A 23,728-nucleotide genomic window follows, 5' to 3' on the forward strand; every position below is an offset into this window, starting at 1 on the left:
AGTGCTTGGAAGTGTGCAGCATTTCTGGGTGCCTCTGTCTTCTCAGGAAGGAAGATGCGGCCTTTGTAAATGAAGTGAACCTGAAAGTTTGCAGTAAAATTCAGTCAGGTCCTGGTAATGGCTGATCTGTGAGGAGAGCCAAGACTTCCTTTCCAAGATCACCACATTGCTTTTACTTGCAATATTTTAAGCATTTGAATGATGTTAATGTACCCTTGATAATAGCACAGAATTCAACAAAATACCTCAGGCATTTTGGCAGCTGTCTTTTTTTCAAGGAATTAACCATTTAAATCAGTGTGGCAGCAAGTAAATTGAAATGCAGGCAGATATTGCAGACACCAGGTCTGAATTTCATTGTTTCACGTATCACGAGGGCCACAGGCATCTGGCAAAGGACACCAACAAACTGACCTTCTCCGCTTACTTCCTTATGCTTCCTCTGAGGATGCCAAAATCTTTTAATAGGTATTTCAATGCAATCATAGATTATTCTCTCTTTTTTTTTTTTTTTTTTTTCTGGTTGGAAATGAACCAGAGGCAGAATTCCATTGCTAAATCAATTAGAAAGAAAACTACAGGTGCTCTTGTAATGCTGCTTGCAGGAAGACAGATTTCCTGATAAATCAGTTCCTCTGACATGCTGTTAATGAGAAATTAAGAACCACGTTGTACTCTGTGCCTGGGCTTGACTGACTTAAATTTCTTTTCTTTCCTCATTGAGTGCAAAATATATGGGGGGGTGGAGGGGGGGAAGGTATAGTAATTCCTAGCGCAAAGTAGAATTTTCTTTCCAATATGCACATTTACGTATCGGTCTAGACATAGTGATATCGTTAATATGCTGATAGGATTTTCCTTTGCCAACTTCAAGGATACACAAAGAAACGTTCTCTATTTACTAGCAACTAAAGCATCTTGTCAAAATGTTCTGAAGTAACTTGTGAAGTAAGATGTCAGAAATGAGTATGTAGTTAGAATCTCCCTCAGCAGAAGATGGACTCCGTACTGGACTAACTCATGATACTTATCGGTCATAATTTTATGATAGCAGCTGAAATTTGTTAGACTAGTCTCACAAGCTCATTTTTCTTCTGTAGAAAATGACTTTTCCCCATGAGATTTCGCAAAGGCAGTGCATATGCAAGCACACACATACACACATATTCTATTTTTAAAATAGAATGGCTGTTTCTTTAGGATATGGATAGGCTATCTGCATGTATCCAGTGATACATTCTGGCTTCGTGTTCAAAGTACGCTGATCTCATGTTTTACTAGGTGAATTGCTTCTTGTCAGTTCTTCCTTTTTGTGGTATGACTCTTTGAAAAGATATTTTTTGTGTTTGACACAGAGTGGAACTGGAATGTTTTTCAATGCAGCAGGTATCAAAGGCACGGCCCCTAACACAGCAGGGTAAGTCAGTGTTTAAAAGTCTTCGTCTTTTGGTAATGTAGATTAGAAAAGCTCTGCTGAAGCCAAGAGAACTGAATCAGTTTGTATCAGATGGGGATGTGGTCAACATATTTAAGGACGGAGTGAATGCTTTTAAAAAGTAAGTTAGTTGTGTTTTTTTCTGGTGACTATGTCAGTTGGTCACACCTCATGCAGTTAATATTATTCATTTTGGACTAAACCATACTCCATTACCATTCAGACCTACATGGACCTGACTTTATGGGAATGCCAAGCTTATGAATATTAAGCATTATTTTGTTTCTATTTCTGAGGTGAAAGTTAGCAGCTGAATTGTTAGATGAATAGGCTAATTTTTAAATAAGTGGCTAACCACGGCCTGCCAACACAAAGTAATTGACCAGTCAACACAAGTTGGACCCCATCAGAAATTGTGTTCTTTGCTCCGTGATTAATTTATATAAGTTCAAGATAATCTGTCTGAACTTCACTAATTAGTTATGAGGCAAAATCACAGATAAGTGGAACTCCACGTCTCCATAAATTGTTGGAAGCCGCTATCGCTCATCTGTGGGCAGTGGTTTGTGCACTGCTAAGGAAATTCTCGCTGTGTCCTTGGCGGCTTGAGAGAGGATGCAAAGCTTTCTCTCCATAAAAAGTGCTATAAAAAAGGCAAAACGAAAATAAATGAAGAAAAATCATTCCAGGATGATATTTTAATCTGAATGGATGTATTAACAAAAGCACTGCGAACAAATGTCTAGATCAGCCCTTCTCACCAGCGGGTGTACGAGTTGCTAAGATCAGTCTTTTTGCTCAGGCACCTGAGGTGGTACCACACCATTCCTGTCTAGCTGATAATGCCCATTTTATCTTCTGCCCCTCTCCCTGTGCCCCTGGATATGTACAATTTGCAGTATTTGCCTGGCTATCACTTCACTGGGCTCACTAGTGAGATCTCCACTGATGTCAATGGTGTCAGGTAAAACCCTAAATAATTCCATATTTTACAATTTACAAACCACCCCAGCCCTGTTCTGAAGGGCTGCTTGAAGAAGGCATTCCTTAGCACCAAAACAACAAGGTCCTACCAATCCTCATATACCCAGAGCCCTTTGGCTCTTGATTCTTATAAAGCGTCTGCTCACCACATTCGCTTGCACCCAGCGATGGTGAATATTCAGCGTTTCGCGGGAAAACCTGCTTCCTTTTCTGCCATGGGGCAGGTTAGATGGTGATCTCTTGTATGTTTTCTCATTTTTATCAGCTGGCATACGTCCTCCCTCACCAATGAACAACTCTGTATAATAGCAAAAGAGCTGCTTACAATAAAGCAATTTACTTGCAAGCCATTGGAAAGGGTGTATGGTCACAAAAAGCACAATGTTATACAAAGCAAAACACCAGAGGAAAAAAAAAGTCTTATCAAAGAAAAGGCAAAGCAAAGCAAATGAGAATGTGTGTTAAAGATAAATCTTATGTCACGACCTTAAAAAAAATCCAGCTGGGATTCTGCTTTTTAGAATAGCCCTTGGAAATGATTTTCAAAGGTTAGCTGCATGTGAAAAAGGAACAAAATAAAGTTTGATCACCCAGGGATTTGCAAACATGTTTGTGGGAGCCACCAGAAGGCCCTATACAGATGACCTGAACAGAGGAAGAAATAGTTCAGCTTTCCAACCGAGCAGTCCGGAGTGAATGTTCTGTAAACATTTGAATATCAAAGGAGGCCTTTTAAAACCAAAGCACTACTTCACAGGAAGCCAATTTAATGAACACACACCAGAAAAAATAAATTACAGGAAAAAAATAATAATGCTGGAATACATTACTTGGTATGATCACACCATTTTGAGGCCTGTCATTTTCCAAAGACTTTTCTGTGCAGGTCAAGGAGCAAGCTTCTGATCTGAAGTTCGTGGTATGACTAGTAGGGCAAGAGAAAAGCTTAGGTTCAGAAAGGACCGGGATTAATGTGTAACATTTGAGAATGCACCTGGAGCCAGCTGCTGCTGGAAAAACAGTAGATGCTTGGCATGCAGTAGTACTTCCAGGAGGTTTAATGAAGCTTTGTCTCACAGATAGTCCTTTCTGGCTTATAATTTCTTATTACTCTATATCGTTGCTGAAGTGCTTATTGCTGATGAAACAGAACTATTACAATACTGGACACCGGAACAGGTTGCCCAGAGAAGCTGTGGATGCTCCTTCCCTGGAAGTGTTCAAGGCCAGGTTGGATGGCACTTTGAGTAACCTGGTCTAGTGGAAGGTGTCCCTGCCCGTGGCAGGGGGGTTGAAACTAGATGATCTTTAAGGTCCCTTCCAACCCAAACCACTGTATGATTCTATAATAGCTAAAAGGTGTGTTGGAGTCTGGGCTTGGTTTTTGATGCATCTTTTCAGGTGGACAAAGATACAGAGAAGCCTTAAAAAGCAGTCTTACGGATGGGCACCTTGGGTGCAACAGTTCCAGTTTGGTGAAGGGGAAATTACATTCTCATCAGTTCTGCATGTAGTAATATGCACCAAGAACTTCCCTTTACCTCCAATAAATTAAATGCAAAAGCAAGAGGAAAAAAACAGACCTTATTAATTTCGCCTTTTTTCTTTTCTCCTTTCTGGAATTCCTTTCAAAGTAGTAGGACTATTTTCAGTCTCTTGGAGCTTCACTTTGTAAAAGTGAACTTTAGATACATCCATTTTTGAGCAAGAAGTGAAACACCGATGCCCATGCCTACCCTTTGCAAGGTTTCTGCAGACACAAGCAAAACATTATTTAATTTTATCTTTTTTTTTAATATCAAAAGTACAAGTAGGTTCACCAAAGGGTTAGACAAATTCATGTCTCTTAATAGTAGCCTGGTCATTACTTCCAACTCCAGATGTCTCTGTGACACTAATTACAATAAATCAGGAAACTATACTGAGGGAAAAATTGCTTTTAATGTGTCCTCATTATTACATTCCTCAATTAGCTCTAGACCCCTGCTGGAGCTAGGAGGCTAAACTCTCTGGGCTCAGCTCCACACCAATGCAATGTTTATGTCCACTCTACGTCTAAAACCTTTGCAAGAAATAATGTGGTTTTGAGATAGAGAGCCTGACACCGTCAGGAACAATGTAACTAAGCAGGAAATATAGGAGCAGAATCACAAGTTTGATGGGAGATAAAGATGAAAAAGAATTATGTTGGTATAGATCCACTGACGGCAATGAAAATGTGCTGATTTACGCCAACTGTAGTCTTTCCTAAGGTAACAGTATAAAAGTATCACCGTGAATATAACAAATCCTTTCTAGGCCCAATGGATTACAGCCAGCAATGGCTGAGAGTTGCATGTGCTTACACCAGGGTCTAATTTGGCACAACAGCTATAAGCATGATATGGTTTAGCAAATGATTTATGTTGGCTTTGTAGGCAGCTGTCAGCATAGATCTCCCAATAAAACCGTATCAGTGAGGTACAGAAAGAGAAGCGAGTGGCATCTCAGATGGCATGACCACCTGAATCTGTACGATGTGTTGCCTAAGTCTACCTGCGTGAGCAAAGGACACAGAAGAAATACATGACTGGAGCCATAAAGATCGTCAGATCAGGGGTGGGCATGTTACTTTATCTTGTGAAGGGATAACTCTCCAAGGTCATTGGGTGGAGGATGTTGTCCTGTCACAGGCCACTGGATTTGGCAGAGGGGTCAGCGTGTTTCCAGTCCAGCTCCTCTTTTACTGCAACTGTAATGGGAATGGGTTTATCCTTAGGCTAGCCTCTTGAGAAGACAAGGTGGGGAAAATCCACTGCTCTAAGAAAAACTGGTACAAACAGGTATTGCTATGGTTTCCGTTGGGATGTTTGGAAATGAACCAGCAGAGCTGAGCTATTTGGTCGCTTCGTCTAACCTGACATCACGTAGGTTTGTAACAAGTTGGGCAAATCCATAGAAGCAGCTCTGGCCCAGCAGAAAGTAAGGAAAATGGAGCGGGACAGAGATATTGTGAAGGGGTAAGCAAACCGTGCATCCCTGAAAAATAGTGAGTATGCACAAAATAACAGTAGTTCATATTGATCACTTATCTGAAAAAACACGTGGTAAAGATTACCTGGGTGACTGTTACATGTCTTGTGACCTGTCTCTTCTACACGGAATTGGCTATGTTTGCAAGGAACAGCAGTGACTTGGAAAACAGGCTGCTTTTCATATTTTAAATTAACCAAATATGAAAACATTTTTAAAGACAATTATTCAGAAATAATCATATTTCAAAGTTATTGAATCTTTCAAACCATACTTTTTAAAAAAGAGAATCTGGCATGTGTCCATGGACAGACACGGGACTACGGTTTAGATGAACTGTGTGTTCCTGGATCAGTAACTCTCACTGTGTTGCTTTGCCTTTGAGTGTAGCAGCCAGGGCCAAGCCTGATGGCTGAGCTGGCCCTCAGAAGCACAGAGAAGACATAAATGCGATCTGGAGAAATGAAACTGGAGTGTGTGTTTGTATGAGCTGGGCACACAGGGAATTGCAGGCAGTTTCATTTAGGGACAAAGCATATATATAGAATCATAGAATCATTTAGGTTGGAAAAGACCCTTGGGATCATGGAGTCCAACCATCAACCCCACTCTACAGAGTTCTCCCCTACACCATATCCCCTAACACCACATCTAAACGACTTGTAAACACATTCAGGGACGGTGACTCCACCACCTCCCTGGACAGCCTATTCCAGTGTCTGACCACTCTTTCTGTGAAGAATTTTTTCCTAATGTCCAGTCTAAGTGGTAGTGATAGATATGTAGATATAAGTATTATTAATCCAAAAAGTTGGGAAAGAGTATATGTTGAGAATTTTTCCAGTCATTAAAGCATGCACTGGAATAGACAGTAGTGCTGCGGTTGGCACACTGTGGACTTCCCATGTTTTTCCTCTGAAATTATTTGAGATCGCCCATCTGCTTCTGTTCTACAAACTGGTGGCTCCTTGTGAAAGAAATTGCTTTGTGCATGCCATCAGGACATACGTCTCTCTTCTGCATGTGGAGTTTGTCTAAACGTCTCAACAGTGATGTTTGCTAAAGACTTTCTCCTGTATGATTCTGTTCTCCCCATCTACTCTATAAAACATGACCTTTTCCATGCTAAACGATGTCTGCCTTAGGCTGAATTGTTAAAAGTTTTTTGGGGGGATGAAGGGGAAGAAGTATAACACTTATTATATGTAAAGGGGAAAAAAAGTGGTTGTTTTTTTTTTTTTCCTAGCAATGAGAAACCAAAAGTGTCCTCACCATGTTGAGGAAGGTAGCAAGACCAGCATCTTCTGTATAAGCTCACCTTCTTGTAATTCTGCTGGATTACAGCACTGTGTCGTTCCAGTCTCTCTGCTTTTAGGCAGAAAAATAATAAAACCTGGGCCAAGCTATAATGATCTTACAAGCACTGTTTGTACATCGTTTATTTTATAAAAAGTTGGCTGCAAATCCTGCAAAGATCGCACGTACAAGATGTTCAGCGCTCACAAATTGTGCAGACGTTGAGCACGACTTCTGTCATGCTGTGAACCTGGAGAGCTTGGCCCTTCTGGCTGTTCAACAGGGTGTCGATTGGTACTGAAACAACATGCCAAAAGGGGCAGGCGAAATTTATAGGGCAGATCAGAGATGTTAGGTCCCCAGGACAGACCGTTGTATCGCATGGCAGGGCTGCATGCCCACCTGATAAAGGAAGTAGCTGGAGGAAACGAGCCCAGGGGTTATTTCTCCTAAGAATTCTTGCTCTTCTGGTTGCACAGGGGTAGGTCAAAACCAAAATGCAGATGGGAAGTCACAAATTCAAGGGCAGTTACAAAGCATCTAAGGAATCATCAGGCCAAACGTGTTTTGGTGGACATGGTTTGTAATCGGTTTTCTCATGTGAAGGATTATTTTGTCATTGTGGGTGTGAGACAAATTGTGTGAACAAAAGATGACAGGAGGGGGAAGGGAGGAGAGAGAATCATGCAATAAGAGGAATTATTCCCTGAAAAGAAGCTTCCAAATCTCTTTTTAATCTTAGGCCCTCCCCTGTGTCCCCTGCTACTGCAACGCCTCCCCTTCTCTGCCTCCTTTCCCTTTTCACTGATCTACCGTGCTGAGATGAACAAGTTCAGAAGAAAGGCCAGGGCTCTGCAGACCCAGCTAAACTCTTTGACAGTACTTACGTTAGTTGCCTTAACGTTTCTGGTATCACTGCGGCAGATGTTCCTGTAACATTTGGTGAGGAAGCCTGCAGTTGGGGGGGGGGGAAATATCATTCTTCCCCCTTTCTGATTAAAAATGGGAACTGAAGCAAGGACTGCTCCGTCTGTGCAGTCGTTCTTGTCTTGGGTGACTATCGACTGAGGGTTTGTGGTTTCAAATAGGGACCTCAGGGTGTTTTTAGGGTTCTCTGCAAATGTTATTGTGTGAGTGGGCATCTGTCAGCGGTCTGTGTGATGCAGGTCAAAAACCAGAGCATGTCACAGAGGTTGAGACTGAAGGTGTGGACATTTTACTGTGGGTGCAGCTGTGTGTCCCCTGAGGGTGTGGGAAGAGGTTATGTTCCTCTGTACAAAGTTTTAAGTTAGTGTGTCTGGACTGTAACGGGTGTCTAAATAAACAGTTTCACTGAACCTGAGACCAATGGCCTTGCCGTAGGACTGGCCCTACCAGGTCCCTTGAGATCCTGGTATGGGGTTTCCTGTGTGAAGCCGCAGTACAGGAGATGAAGGAAATTTGAAGTAAAGCAAAATAAGCAAGTCTAAAGTGCAGATGGTCAGGAGACAGCAAAAGGCTTGGAAAACATAAATTATCCTGAATCCTCGTTTTATTCTTTTCAAGAAGAATAATTCCCCCCGCCTTTTTAGTTTGGGGTTTTTTTTTTTTTAAACACACCACAAGCAAAACTGCCTAAGGTTGATTTTGTGTTTGCACTTGTTCATTCTAATGTGGTTGTTATTCTACTCTGTTTGCTTCCACAACTTTAACTTCATTTAAATTTTATCTGATTTACAAGTCAAAATTTTCTTGAAATCAGTGATATTTAGAAATGTGAGGTATCTTTAAAGGTCTGAGCCCAGTTAATTTTTCCAGAGTGACAGGAGGGGTTTGGGTTACATCAGGGAGCTGAATGCCAGTCTTCTTGGTCTTAAAAGATACCCTAACTTCTATATCCCACAAAGAAACCAACACGGCAACCAGGCTGAACAAAGAAAGTCTCCCCACGATGCTTGGTCTAACTTTTTAGCTTTTCTTCTTTCTTCTTTTACATTATCTTCTAGTATCAGCAAGGACTAGATTCTTTTTACATCAGCAGTGTCCTACAAATATCTTCCCATCTAAGGCCATCACTATTCGTGTTAAAGCAGAGGTTTTAATTTCTGTTTGCTAGTACGGATAAGCATTGCCCGATGCTTGCTTTTCTGCTGTGCTTTCCATTTATCAACCTTATTTATATTCATTCTCCTTCCCACTTCATCAGACTCCTGTTCTACTCCACTAATGGTGTGTTCGTTAGTTGCAAAGACTTTAAAAATAAAGGAAAAAACCACACTTTAAAAAAAAATGGGGAGAGTGAGCAAGAGGCACAGAGTTGATAATATTCCTCAGTTATCTCCGACTCAGTTTCACCACCAAACGTAATGCAGAGTGCAAATACCCTTCACTTTGATTTGCGATATAGCAGCTCGTGGAAGTGCTTGGTGGGAGAGGTGCTGCGCATAGGTTTAATTAAGGCCCTAAATTGCAAACACTCTCAACAAGACAGAGTCAGGGGGGAAATGAGTGTCTAAAGATGCGAATAAAACCAGATGGTACCGTGCACTAGGTCAGCAGTCAGGAAAGAGTACGATGAAGCCTGCTAACTACCCAACCAGCTCACTGGCAGTGGATGTTTGGCCCTGTCTTGCCCGAGTTGCACGACGGTGGCCATCCTCAGCCTCCTTTGAAAAACCCATCACAGAACAAGCTGGAATTAAATAAGCACCGTAACTCTCGTCCCATATCTCCTGCGCTAGAGGAGAAAAGTATGCTTATACAAGAGCAGTTTTTACTGTTCTTACACTTTCCCACTCTCAGCTAAAGATATTAATGTTATTCTCACAGTATTTATTTATAAAGAAAATTTATTCTGGTTGGGGGGTGACATTTATGCTGATTTTACCACAGCCTTTTCACTGCCTGTGTCTTTTATTATAGCTGTATTTCTTTCATTGCCTGCTGTTCATCCCCTTTTAGAAGTAAAATATTTTGCCGAGCTGACCATCTGATGAAACATTTTTTCTGCTAGGTTCAGAATATATTTACGAAGTAGCATTGGAGGAGTGAAGGCATATAACAATTTTAGACAGTGTGTCACAGGATAAGGGTGATAGAGGTTTATGGGAGATATAAGAGAAAGGAGGGAATCACTGCCTTGGGGTGATTAAGCAGATTTTATTTACAGCACAAACTGGACACATGCAAATTGTGTATCCATTAAACACAACAACGCCCTAGATTTCAGGCAGCTGGAGATGAATGCTTTGATATTAATTTTCACCTAGCATATAAACGTTAGGTCAAGTTAAGGTTTAGGATATATCAAGTATTCTAAGTTTAAAAAAAAAAAAAAGGATAAAAGGATGAAAAGCATGTTGCAATTAACCCTAGAGAAACCATTGCAAGTACAATAAAATGAAAATGCAAAGTCAAATTTCCAAGACAAATAAACCGCGTAAGAGAAGGTAGTGCAAAGCTGAACCATACAGGCTATTTAACCTCTGCCACCTAGTTTTTCTTCATAGTTCTTTCACACCATTACAGGAACTGGTGAGAACTGGGAGAAGTTCCATTCTTTGCCTGTGTCTTGCTTCTCCCTTCATCCTCCATCTTGCTTCCCAGACAAGTCATCTGTACTCCCCACTGCTGCCACTCTGTGCAGGAGAAGGGAACAACTGGGGTCACCTTCCCCGTGGGGGAGGCGTCCAACGATGTGCGCAGCGCAGCCTTGGAAGGGTCTGACGGATGTGCCAGGAGGTGCAAGGAGGCTGAGACCAATCCCGGATCTGGCCCAGAAACTGCTAATTAAAGTAAGCGGGATAAGCGAATAAGAGTGGAAAAATGAATAAAAGGCAGTCTGGACCAGACCCAGTGATCAGCGAACGGACATCTTGACATTTGCTCTCCCAGGCATGTTGAGAAACTGCTTTTTAGCACTTCAAACTAAATACAGGAAACCCGGCATGTGATTGTGGTTTTACAGTGCATTTTCTTGCCTGATGGTAGAACAGGGACTAACAAAACCCATTCTCTGGTGGGTCTCAGAGGTGCTCCCAAGTCACAGCATTTCCTATGCAACATCCCCTTGTCATCACTCTGAGCCGCTGCTTCCCATAAGGTTCAGATCCTGTGAGCGACCGCAATGGGATGTCTTTTACTCAACACCATTTGCTTTGCACGTATTCCTCCTTACACTCTTCCCAGTCTTTTTCACAGGAACAAAAAAAATGCTGACGTGTAGGAGATAAAAATTTTACCAGCTTTACAGGTTTCAATTAAACACATCTATTAATGTTATCCTCATGTGCTTATTTATAAATACAATTTATTCTTTTCTGCAAGTCATTCATGCAGCTGCTGCTACTGCTTTCCTTGTGCTTTCCTTGACTGCGTATTTTATTATCAGTATATTTCTTTAGCTACTTTCCATTTGTCCTACCTTAGAAATAAAATATTTCATTGAAATGTCCATCTGATAAAATATTCCCCTTTAGACATATATTTACTCAAAGACTATTTGAAAAGTAAATTTGTAAAATATTTAAGGTAGAAAGCGGTGCCAGCAGCAATAAATTAGTGGCAGGCTAACCTGCAGGTTTGTAGGCATTCTCTTCCTGCAATAATATACAGTATGTCATTGTTAGTAGCGATATACATACTCCTATAGATCCCGATTCGAGAAAGACTTATGCCCATGATTTGAACAGTCAAGTGCTCCTGCATTTTGCGTTCAGAGTTCAAGTGCATCCCAAACCTCTCAGTAGAATTTCCCGTCGACCCATGGGGTTTCCACCAAGGGCCACGCTGGAAATTGCCTATGTTTCAGGTAACGGTGTTGCCGGTGAGTTATTCTTCCCTTTCCGCTGTATTACACAGCCTGAAGCCTGTCTTGTTCCCCACTCGCTGCTCAAGTATGAAAGAGCCGACGCACACCTGCAGCTGAGGCCAGAGGGGTTGCTGGCAGTTCTCTTTACGCAGCTGTGCAGGGCACAGATTCCTCATCTAATTCATTCATCCACTCAAGCTTCTTTCTGCGGCCCCAGCTACGTGTGCACCTGATACAAACCGGCGTAGCCACGTGGCTTAAGTGGTGAAAGTTCTGCTCCCCGAAATGCTGTAATGGGACTTCGGCGTGACTGAGCTCAAAATTCATGAACGCTCGAATGTCCTGAGTGTGGTACACGTCATGAATTATAAAGCTGAGAATACAATGCAAGGATTTACCTCAATAGACTTGAGTCCATTTCTGCTATCCCCTGCTTAATGCATTACATTTGCTGACCGAGGAAGCCTGAAAACACGAGGGGACTGAGCGCAGAGAAGAGCCCCCATCGCCCGTGCTCCGTGCCCTCAGGGTTGCACTTGTGGGTATTTTGGCAACTGGGGGCAGCATGTGTATTACCGCAGACAAGGGACTCTTCTGTGTCTGAGTAGCTTGCAAAAGGCAAGCTGTGTGTATTATTTTAGCCCCTTAGTTGACTTGTTACACAGTAAATAAAAGCTCTAGAAGCTGGGGGAGAAAAATACAGACGGATTTGAAGGTAAGTAACTCACACGCACTTCTCTTTTCTAAAATCCTTGTTACGCTGGAAGAACATGGAAGGAGGCTGTTCTCTTTATACAGAAATCCTTTTTCTACAGTGATTTTTTTTTTTTTTTCACCCCTCTTCTAATGTGATCTGAGTAAGGCTTTCCCAGAGCGTGCGAAGAAGGAACAGAGAGGCTTTGCCTCTCAGAGAAGCCAGGTGCACCTGTTATCTCTTTAAAGCTCTGTTGTCCTCACCAGAGGCAGCAGCTGCCAGTCCCTTTACATTTGGGAACTGTTGCCTTTCATGGGCCTTTCACTCGGGGTCCCGTCTGTGGCTGACTACTGGGATTTCTCTCCCTCTCCATACCATTAAGGAATTGTGCGATGTCGTCATTCCTTAGCAAGAGTTAACGGGGCTGAGGGAAGGGGAATTTAATTACCATATTTGTGTGGCACCGCTCAGTGTGGACGCGTTAGCTCAGAGATCCTGCTTTCCCAAATCACTTCTCTTTTCTCCATAGTAACCTCAATGCATGCTTTTAAAGCTAAATGATACTGCAGTGCCTAACATTATCTCTGTTGGGTTTTTTTTATCTTTACACTGGTTATCCCAACTCTTCTCCCGTGTAATCTCAGTGAAAGGGGAGCTGGTGGGCTAGATCTGCACGCCAGTGGAGCTCCCTTCTCAGGGGTATGCCCTGTTCACCTTTCTGTGCCCCTGTTAAGTGTGTAATCCTCTGTTTGTGACAAATTAGTCTTTTCCGTGCGCAAGCACCAACTGTGACATTATAAGTGAAGGATTATGCTTGCACGCAATGAAGAGGTAGCAGAGGAACGTGCACTTTAAACACTCCTTGAAATTCTTGTTTCTTGTGCATCTTAGTAATAAAGACCTATGGACGGGTGAAAAATTAAAATTACTAAGCTTCATGTAAGTTAGTGCTCACAAGATGCTGTCTGAAGGCTCCATAAAGACTTGTTGCCATGAGAAGCCATCAAGTAAATGAGTTATCTCCCTTTGGAAATCTGGTCAGGAATGTCTCACTGAAAAAGATTTTGAACTTTGAAGAAAGTTTTATGTAAAAAGCACAGGTGTGAGGCTAGAACGAGGAAGTGGATGTAAAATTTATTGAGTTTTTTCACTGCCTGTTTTCCAGTGGTCAGCTAGATTGACCCGGGCACCCCACCAGCTGGTGGGGCACCTGCTTCCTTGTCACTGGACTCAGGTGGCGTATGACCTGGTGTGGATGGGGACGCTGGCCAGATTCAGAGCACTTCCTCACATTTTCACCCCTTTTCATCACTTTGACTACCCATCGTGCCTGTCAGCACGCATTCTAGCTTTAAACGCAGCTCAAGCATGGCTCCCCGCGGGGTTCAGGCCATGGTTCGTGACACAGGTGCAGGTGAGAAGCCTCAGATGTCCACTCTAGTTTGCTCTGGTGAAGGGAGCTTAAGCATCTCTTCAGTCAGTGTTTCTTCTCCTCCTCCTCTCCCCTGGGCTTTTTGAACACAAGAGGATTAGCAGGATTTGCTGCAAGATGCCCGCTGCTTTTATTACGGTTTCTGTAGTCCTCATTAATTTCACGAAAGCCCTGATTTGCCTTGCAGCCACTGGCAGCAGTTCATGGAGGGTGGAACCAGGAGGCCCCTGAAGTGAAACTTACTGTCTTAGAAAGAAGTTTTATAGCGCTGGAGTATCCAGGCCACAAACGTCTTTAGCTATTTCCTTTAAGTATATTGGTGTGCTGCTTGTGCGCTCGATACTGTGGTACCAGAGTTCAGACTGTAATGTGGAGCAGCATGACGCAGATATTACTAATTTTTCACCTTTGGCCTTTTCTTTATAGCCCTCTTGTTAAAACCCAACTGAATTATCCCAGTCCAGAAAAAAATCATCAATTTAGAACCTAGCTAATAATTTATATTCGGGGGGGGGGGGGAAGAAAAGAAGAGGGGGTTTTGCTTCATTTTATAGTAAAACCCCCCTATGCTATTTTTCCCCTATTGCCGTGCCAATCGGCATTTGTCTTTTGTGTGTCAGGATGAAAGAAAGACTAAATATTGAGTAGGCATAGGCAGCATCTAATTGGTAAAAATATTTTTCCTTGGATATAGCTGGCCACACTAGAGGGTAAGGCTGGGGATCCTTAAACTGAGGGAGAGGATTCCTGCTGGTGATCCCAGCTATACAGAGCACAGCGCAGCGTGTGTGATGACTGATATAGGCAGTGCATATAGTGGAAAAAGATTTCCAGTTCAACTGCCTGCTTGTATTCCTTTCCAAAATTTTCTAATGACTGATATAGGCAGTGCATATAGTGGAAAAAAGATTTCCAGTTCAACTGCCTGCTTGTATTCCTTTCTAAAATTTTCTAAACCATCCATTATTCGGGATGGTGTATTGCTACAAAACTTTGGAAAAATTCCTTGTACTAAATTTTAAGGTGCATTTGAATTCATATCTGCTTTTGAAAGGAAACCCTTTGTCTTCAAGCAACAAAAAAGAGACAAAGAAAAACCAGAGATCGTAAATATTTTTACAATGCTACGGTGTATTAATATATTCAGGTTTTTCCTAATAGAGATTTTGATTATTAAAAATACAAATTGTCTGATTAATTATAAATTATAATTTGATTTATAAGATGGTGTTACATATTAAATAATGCCAGATGGTGCCATGAGGGCATTAGCTCCCCGTAATAGATTCTAGATGACAAGGGAATTAAGAGGGGACAGAGTCCGGGAACCAAATTAAACAAGCAGTGAAAGCTCTGCCAGAATAAAAATAGTTCCCAAAGCATTTCTCTCTCACTCTTTGTTTTAAAGTAAAACATTAAGAAAACACCCCAAAACCTACTTTTTTTTTTTTTAATGCTTTCAACATTTATGATTACAGCAGGCAATACAGCATGGATTAAATTTCCAATAACTTCTTGTGCCCTATAAGCTTTCGTCAATATGTTTCCATTGGTTAGTAAAAAATCTATTGTTACGTACCACCATTTGAAAAATGTTTCTGGATGTTAGAGCAGCCAAGTTTGTTACTTGTACCGCTCCTGGGTAAGACAGGTCCCGTTCCCCACCTTAGCACTAGTGGCTGAGGTACATCGTTGCCTTAAAGTGCAGTTTCTCTTCCTATGCAGAATTAAATGAGGCACTACATTGGCTTTACTTGTAAACGTGAGTTACGAGGACCAAAACATATGTTTATCCATGGAACGGTCCAAGTACTACTAAAATGAATGAAACAACTTCCTCTCCCAAAGGTGTGAGAGGGAAAAAGAATAGAGTATGCAAATACATAGATTGAAATTCCAGTTATATAGACATTGTTAGCACTAAATTATAAGGGGGTTGAAAATAATTTTTGATGTTGACTTTTTAAATAGAAGTTGCCGGTGTTAAACTCATGTAAGGAAGGGAATTCTGATTCAGCACAGACCAGAATCTCTCTTTTCTCCTTGCCCTCAGTTCACATTTAGTGTCAGTTCAGTGTTTTTAAATATCTGCCGCTGCCTATGCTTTTTTTTGCCGTGGTTATTTCCACTATGTCTTGCATCTTAAAGGGATATTCTGGAGTCAACTAAAATGTGCATCTTACAATTGCAAGCTTTCTTTTGAGTGGTATTCATTAAGAGGTTGCTTGTTCTTTGCCTGGTGATCTATTATCATTATATGAGCAATGTGTGCTGACGTAGTAATAGAGCATCCTATTTGCAGCTGCCCCACTAAGTATATTCTCATACGCTTCTAGTTTTAAGTTTGGTGTCCTTATTTGGTGTCAGTTGTTAAACATCTACAGACGCTTTCCTTTTCCAACTTATTGTACCTGGATTCTTCTGTCCCAGGAATCCAGGGACGGTGTATAAGAGTGTCATGGTTTAACCCCGGCCAGCAACTAGGACCACGCAGCGGCTCACCACCACCCACCATCCTCCCCATGGGGGAGGGAGAAAAGAAGGGGAGGGGAAAAACCCTCATGGGTTGAGATAAAGAGAGTTTAGTAGAAGAGTAATGGAAGAGGAAAATAATAATGATAATAATTATAATGGTAAAAGACTATACAAAATGAAGTGATACATGAGAAGTTGCTCTCGCCACACGATGATCAGTTTCCCAGCCCGTCCCAAGCAGCGATCGCAGATTCCTACCCCTGACCAACCCCTTTTATATACTGAGCATGACGTCTATGGTAAGGAATATTTATTTGCTCAGTTTGTCCTGTCTGTGCTCCCTCTCAGCTTCCACGGGCAGTGGAAAAAGTCCTTGACTAATGTAAACATTACTCAGCAACAACTAAAACAATACATGTTATCAACATTCTTCTCATACTAAATCGAAAACACAACAGCTGTTAGAAAGAAAATTTACCCTATCCCAGCTGAAACCAGGACAAAGAACCTGAAAGTTTTGCGAAGTAATTGTTGCTATGATCTGTAATAAGCATCTGAGGAGCCTGAGAAGGTCTTTAGACTTAGCAAGTGTGTCTTTCCCCTGGGAGCTGTGCTTTTTCTGTTTGTAACATTTTGTTTTTGTGAAGAGAACAGTAAAATAGTATGGCTGTCTATCTTGAACTCAACCTCATGTATTTTATTTTGAAGTGTCTCATTCAAGAGCACCATTTTTTTTTTTTTGTACTCTTGATGTTCTTGTTTTGACTTATCATCTTTCTATTGAACAATGACTGATGACTTCAGGCCCTGCCTAATATGCAATGTTTATAAATGAATCAGAAAAGCAACGTTGCACGTATTTGCATGAGAAGATAACGTAATGAAGTTGAACCAATTCTGTCTCTGAAATTCCCTATTTAAAGTGCACCGGTCTCCGATGTAAGATGATGTGAAAAGTGTTGAGCCTGAACTTTTTGTCTTAAACTTGGAATTTCTACTGTAGGTGATTCCAGTATTTCCAAATTTGTTTTGGTGCTGAATAAAACAAGAAGTTACATTATCATACAACTTATGAAGGAAGGGAAGAAATTTTATTTTTTTTTTTTTTTTTATTTTATTTTGAAAATACCTTATTAAGCTGTCTCTTCCTGATAAGGTTAAAACATTTTATCTCAGTGTTGCATTTGGACATTCATATTACAGTATAGTTTTAATGTAACAGACAGTCCATTTAAAGATGAAATGAAGAATTTCAGTCGCTAAGAAAACTCCAGAAATTCAGGTGCAAATGTAGAAAAAAATTATCCTCATTTCAGTTGCAATATTACTCTATTTCAGAAGCATTTACTGAGGAAACTCACTTTTTTTTTTTTTCCTCGTTTTTAAGAAGTGTGTGTTTGCAAGTTCAAGTGGTGGTTTTAATTTAGTACGCAAAATTCATAGAACTTGTGTATTTCTACTCAGGCTCTGTGTACCAAAGACAGTTGCAAGAACTGTCTGAATCTCATGAATTTCACACAACACTGTTTTTAGCACCTTTTTAAAAAAATAAATAAATTATTATACTTCACAAATTAGTTCTGATAATGCTAAACTTCAAGTAAAGACAAATAATTTAAATTTTGCCATGCTTAGAAGGTATTTCCTAGAACTGTCTAACCTCAGATTCTTATCTTGTCACATCTGATAAGAATCTTATAAGATCTTATTTGATCTAATCTGGAGACACAAGTCGCTCTCAGGAGACCTCAGAAGCATGCGTGTATGTACTTGTATATAAATTTTAATACACATAACTCATGTAATTGGTATTTTAAAACAATTCTCTCACCAAAAAAAGCTACCATGTTTCAACAGCAAAGAATGATGGTGTCTACCATGCAATAGGAAATTCAACCCAGAGTTTCCTTCCCTCTTGGAGCTTCATCTCTGCGATTCCTTCGTGGGCTACTCTCTTTCCTTCTGCAACTTTCTGCCTCTAATTTCTTGTGGTCTGGGGTCTCTGCGACTTATTTTTAAATATCTACGTATTTAAAGGACTCTGAGTCAGCTGAAAACAAAAAAAAAAAAAGAAAAGAATATAATCAGGAAAATAGGACAATGTTGGTGACCCATCATTTGATATTCTGATCCTGGCCTCTATTACCGAATAAATGCTCCCGCCCAATGGAAGCTGGACTGCTCCAGGCGGGCACAGTAGGAAATAGGTTAACATCTGCAGTGCAGTTCAAAGGGACTTGATTCTTTGATTTGCCTCCTCCTGGGTGCGTGGTTACATCTCTGGAGGAGAGGCAGCGTGTAGAGCAGAGGCAGATATAGGTCAGCAAGATAAAATGGCCTGGGAAAGGCCTCCGCTTGCTATACTGCCTGTGCGTTTCCAGTTGCTCTCCTAAGTGTCTTGCAGAAGTAGGCGGTATGAATGGGGAAATAAAAAGGACAGGAAGTACGGGAAGGATTCAATACAGAAGGAGACTGAAAGCATTGGCAAAGTGAGGATAAAAGGTTGAACTGAGGGAGAATGGTAGATTTCTGAAGGAAGGTTGCCCAGCTGCTTATGTTTCTGTTTTCTTGTATGACATAATCAAGGAATAATTAAGCTCTCCAGAAGCTTATTAAAACAGACTAAAGGAAATGTGTGTCTTCTGCTTTGCTTTATTGTATTAAACATTGTATAACAAACCTATGGAATGCCATCCTGAAGGGACGGAGGGAAGCTTTTATCCAAATCATTTGAACCTGTTTCATTGTACACAAATCTCTCTTAAAATCATCAAATTTTTAGTTTGCAGGTCAAACCTTTTTAATCTTTTAGTCTGCTGAGGTTAGAAAGATTGTTTTGTTTAGTCCACAGAGGCACCTTTTACAGAAGCGTCTGTGACGTACTTGAGTCTGGCTACCAGATGAGGAAGACTACTGATCCCATCTGCAGCTCTGGAGAGCAGAGAATTTACTCTGATTTAAAGTTTAATTGCCTGTTTTTCGCCTGCATGCATACCAGCCATAGAGGTGAAGCACCTCTGAATAGGTTTGCTCAGGTATGTAACTCTATTAAGAGCATTGTTCTTACACAAAGATTGATCTAGACCGGGGCTTTAAAAACAGAAATTTGACAAAACATGGAAGATTGTTGAAATAAATGTGCAATTAATTTAACTTGTGTTTCTAACACACACACAATACCAGGCATAATTTTTTTTAACCTCCCTTGCTTTCCCTCTCTATTCATTGCACATTTAAATTCATTATGGAAAAAAAAAAATAGGGAAAAAAATCCCTGATAGTTATTTTTATGATCAAACACCTTTTCCAATTAGTCTTGGCACCTCACTATAATCACGATGAATGTTATTAATTCAGCAGTCTACATCCTATTAAGGGTTTCATCGCAGCAGTGTGTTCAGGAACTTAATGGATTTTGCATATTAATGCTGCAGCCTGTGGTCTTGTGTCCATTAGTACCGCGTAATCGCATGGGTTTGCACTCATACGTGTGTATACAAGCATATAAACATGTGATTACATACACATCTGGATCAGGTGAATGCAAGGCTACGAGAGAGTATTTTTTGAATTTGCTTAATCAATTATTTTAAGGAATATTATTGTACATTCAAAATGTTCTCCACATAACAAAAATGTAAGGCCATTGTAAATCAGTAGGGTACCGGTTCAGCAACATACAAGAGAAGACAACAGTAGTGGCAGGTGCCAGGCACGGTGCACAGGCATTGGTGGTCTTTGAGATCATAGTAAAAGTGCACCCTACGTACGCAATATTACTGTGAGGGCATTTTAAATAAAAGAGTGATTTAAAAAGATGGAAAAGGTGCTCTGTGAGAAATTTTGAAGGTTGGCAATGGTCGTATTTTGTGGGGCAAAATATTTGGTAACTACTGAGTTATTAGAGCCAGTCCGTCAGTCTACCCTGCTTTCTGTTGACAGCAAAACAACTAAGAAAAAGTTTGAGCTATCCAGCCTTCAGAGGAGTTCGAATTTTGGCATAAACTACTTTTCCTTCTTATTATGGAAGACTTAATCTAATATTAGTTACTGTGCTCTGAATTTCTAAGGGTGCAATTGTAAGGAAGGACTTTTTTATCATTTAGTCTCACCCCATCTCCGTATACTGATGGTAGTCCTTATTACACATTCCTCCAGTAAACATACAGCTTCTCTTCAGTCTTTTTGGAAGAAAATATTAAACGATGGTCAGTCAATCGATCACAATTTAAATTGTCCCATTAACAACCCCTGGTATTAAAAAGTCTATACTTAGAATTTTCTCCATTTTTTCCTCCCTACTATTCTGCATTTTTTTAAATTTAGTCAAAATTTCTTCTGTCTTCAGATTTTAAATATCTGGAACATCTCCTGCAAACTTCTGCTCCACCAAGGCTCTTGAATGTTCCTGGCACTTTGGCACTCCTCAAGAGCATTCCTTTTTGCACATCTTGCTAAGGATCCATTAGCACACACCAAAATCTTGACCTGGACGTGACATTTTTTCTAAATTGTTTAGAGTGTCCAGCTTATGTGACCCTGAAGCCATTGTAGAGGCAGATCCAGCTGTATCACACCCTTTCCTGATGTTTTCTTAAAAAAAAACCAAAACAAAACAAAAAAAAAAACCAGAACGAAATAAGCAGCATGCCCTGATAATGCTACTGCTGCAAGTCATCTAGTCTTGGGCAGGCCTTTGACTTGGAGGGAACGGTCCACTTGCTTCAAACCTGAGCTCTTCCCCTGTCTTCCAAAAGGAACATTACACAAGATCTATTTAGATATTATGCCCTCATCAGAAAGCACATTTAGAGCTGAGCAATGAAACAGTCCTTGTATCACTAATTAAAATTCAGCGGTGAGGTTGTTTAATTACTCCCTCCACCGAAAATTCTTACTTTACTTTTCACATTTATTCTGGTAATAATGTGTTGAAGTGCTCATCAGCCTCTGAAGGAAGGCAACAATTTTTCTCGTGTACATAATCATTAAACTGACAAATAGGCACAGCACTATACAGTTATCAATATTAGCACCGCAGCCCCATCACTATTAAAACTCTTTGCAGCAGGGGATTGAAGTGCATAAAGGGGGGAAAAAAACGGTAGGAAACAACTAAGTTTGAGAGCCTTCCCTTTTGCTCTCCTAGCAGCAGCCTCAAATCAATTCATACTGAAATTCCTCCTTCCTGTAGGAACGCAAGATAATTGAGTGCATTTGATTCTGTAAAAAATTAATGGCCTTATTTGCTTTTTCTTTGTGGGTTAGACTAAAATGCTTTTCTTTCTTTTCCTTTCATTTTCTTTTCATTCATGATCATCAGATCTTAAAGCTGATAGATGAGTATAACTGCCTGCTGCAGACTTCTTTGAAATCCAGTCACCAGCTCTGCCGGCTGAAGTAAATGGGGTGGAGGGGAGGACTCCCAAATTACCTTGTTGAATCTTGACTTGAGTGAAATAACTGGTTTGCAGCTCCTCAGCTGCCTTCCCTGACTTCAGAGAATCAGAGTGCACAGGGGAGACCACCCAATTTCACAAGAATAGACTTGCCAGACATAGACTGCCTCTGTGATCTATATAAATGGGTCCGTATAATCAGGTGAAGTTTTCGGCAGTATCTAGCCTTGCTGTACCAGGGAGAAGCAGAACTGCAGCAACCAGAAATAAAAAATACCTGCAGCCCTGTTGATTGCTGGTGAATGCAATGTCTCATGGTGGCCCTAGAGAGCGGGGCTAGGATAATGTGCGTTTTGAAAGCCAGGTTTAGTCGTTTTGAAGAAAACTAGTGGAAGTCAATAATAAGGTAAAATTTGCATTTCATAGCAAGGTTATAACATGAAATAGAAGGGGAAAATACTCTGTTTCTTCGCTACCTGTGCTGGGGATCTGAAAGGCTTGCTAAGCTGCCATTACAAAAAATAGTGTGTCTTGGAGTTGAAGATCAATTATCGTGATTAACACTGAAGGAAATCCAGGTTCTGTTTCTCACTTTGGTCATGGCTTGTTTAGGTCTAGCTTTTAATTTTCATTCTGAAAAGCACGAATTAACACCAAGGGTGTTTTTTGATGCTCTCTGTAACATCCTTAGGGTCTGCGTCTCCAGAAGGCAGTTAGAGCTTTAGCTCTGACTTTGTAAGGCCAGGGTAGCAACAGCATAAAAGATGACCACAGTTCATAAAAAAAATTTCTCCCATTACTACCAAGCAGCTTCGCTATATTCCAGACTGTAGTGATCAGCTCATAGTTATGTACCTGAAAATGAGAAAAGGGCAGTGCCCAGGATGGCTATTTTACACTAGTGTATTTGAGCTCGCATATGAGGTTGCAGTCTGGGAAGATGTTTGAAGTACCATCTGCCACAGGCAGCTATATCCTACCCCGTTATTTGGCAGATGAGGTATGGTGTGGCTGGGTGCTCTCCTGGGACAGGTTGTGTCCCTGATGGATAATGTGCCATTATTGTTCAGCTTACCTAAAAAGAAAACACGTCAAGAGATCTCGTCGCTGCTGCAGCGGGCTGCAAAGGGACTGGAAAGAAATCATGCATCAAAATTTACATATGAGGGATGCCTCGTGGGGACAGTCTCCCTGCACTTTGTTCACTCTCTGTCGGAGGGAGGCTGACTGGCAGCTCCCACAGTTTCCTGCCACCAGGATAACCTGCTAGGAAATGGGAGACCCAAAAGATCCCCTTAGTTGTCATGTCCATTCCCCCAGGGCACCAGGCAATCAGGTACTCTGTGTGGGGCTGAAGGCATGTGTGCTGTGATGCTGCCTCCAGCTCTCCCTCACACCTTCTGGTGCGGTGCTCTGGATCCAGAGATCTCTAGACACTACAAATAGCCAGCACTACCAAGCTGGGAGGTTTACTGGCACTAAAAATCACTTTGAATAAAGAAGGAAATGATAGCAAATTTAGCCGCTCAAGAAAATAGCAGCACGATAAATAATGTATGGAAATGGGATGTTTCTTTAAGAGATGAAGGAAGGAATGATGAAGCTTTTATTGAGCAGTTAATGCCCCCTCTACTTATTATCTTTGGAGTTTTTAAAGTTTTGGCAGTCAGAGATGTTCAAATGGAAGAATTTAATCTCTTCTTCCCAGGAAGAGAGGGACCAGAGGTTTGATTTAACCTGAAGTTCCAGGATGTTAGTTTCCTTTTGCAGAAATTGATGTTTTCTGTTGTTTTGTTTTCTTGATATAATTTTACTATGGGTCCGCAAACAGGGAGGTAAAATTCAAGACATGTACCTGGAGTGTGATACCTTCCACTGGCATTTTTGCCCCAGAAAGGCAGGTATTTCCTGTGGTATAAAAATTGTTGAATTTTTTGATGCAGTCTTACAAACGAATGTGCAGTTTTTGTCCTGAATCTGTTCTGTATCCAAATTTCCCCATTGTACCATGGAATTTGGACACAAACTGTTCAAAGACTGTGCTAAACCTGTAGATTTTGATCAAACCTCTGAAAAGCTGAGAGCAAATGATATGGTCTTTATTTTGTATGCATAACTAGAAAAAACGCTTGTAATGGATTGTGGGGGGATTAGATTTCAGGTAATGGAAGATATGCTTTGTTTTGGTATCTCCAATTACTCTTCGTTACAT

This window comes from Larus michahellis, chromosome 7, assembly GCF_964199755.1.
Source record: "Larus michahellis chromosome 7, bLarMic1.1, whole genome shotgun sequence".
Lineage (NCBI taxonomy): Eukaryota > Metazoa > Chordata > Aves > Charadriiformes > Laridae > Larus > Larus michahellis.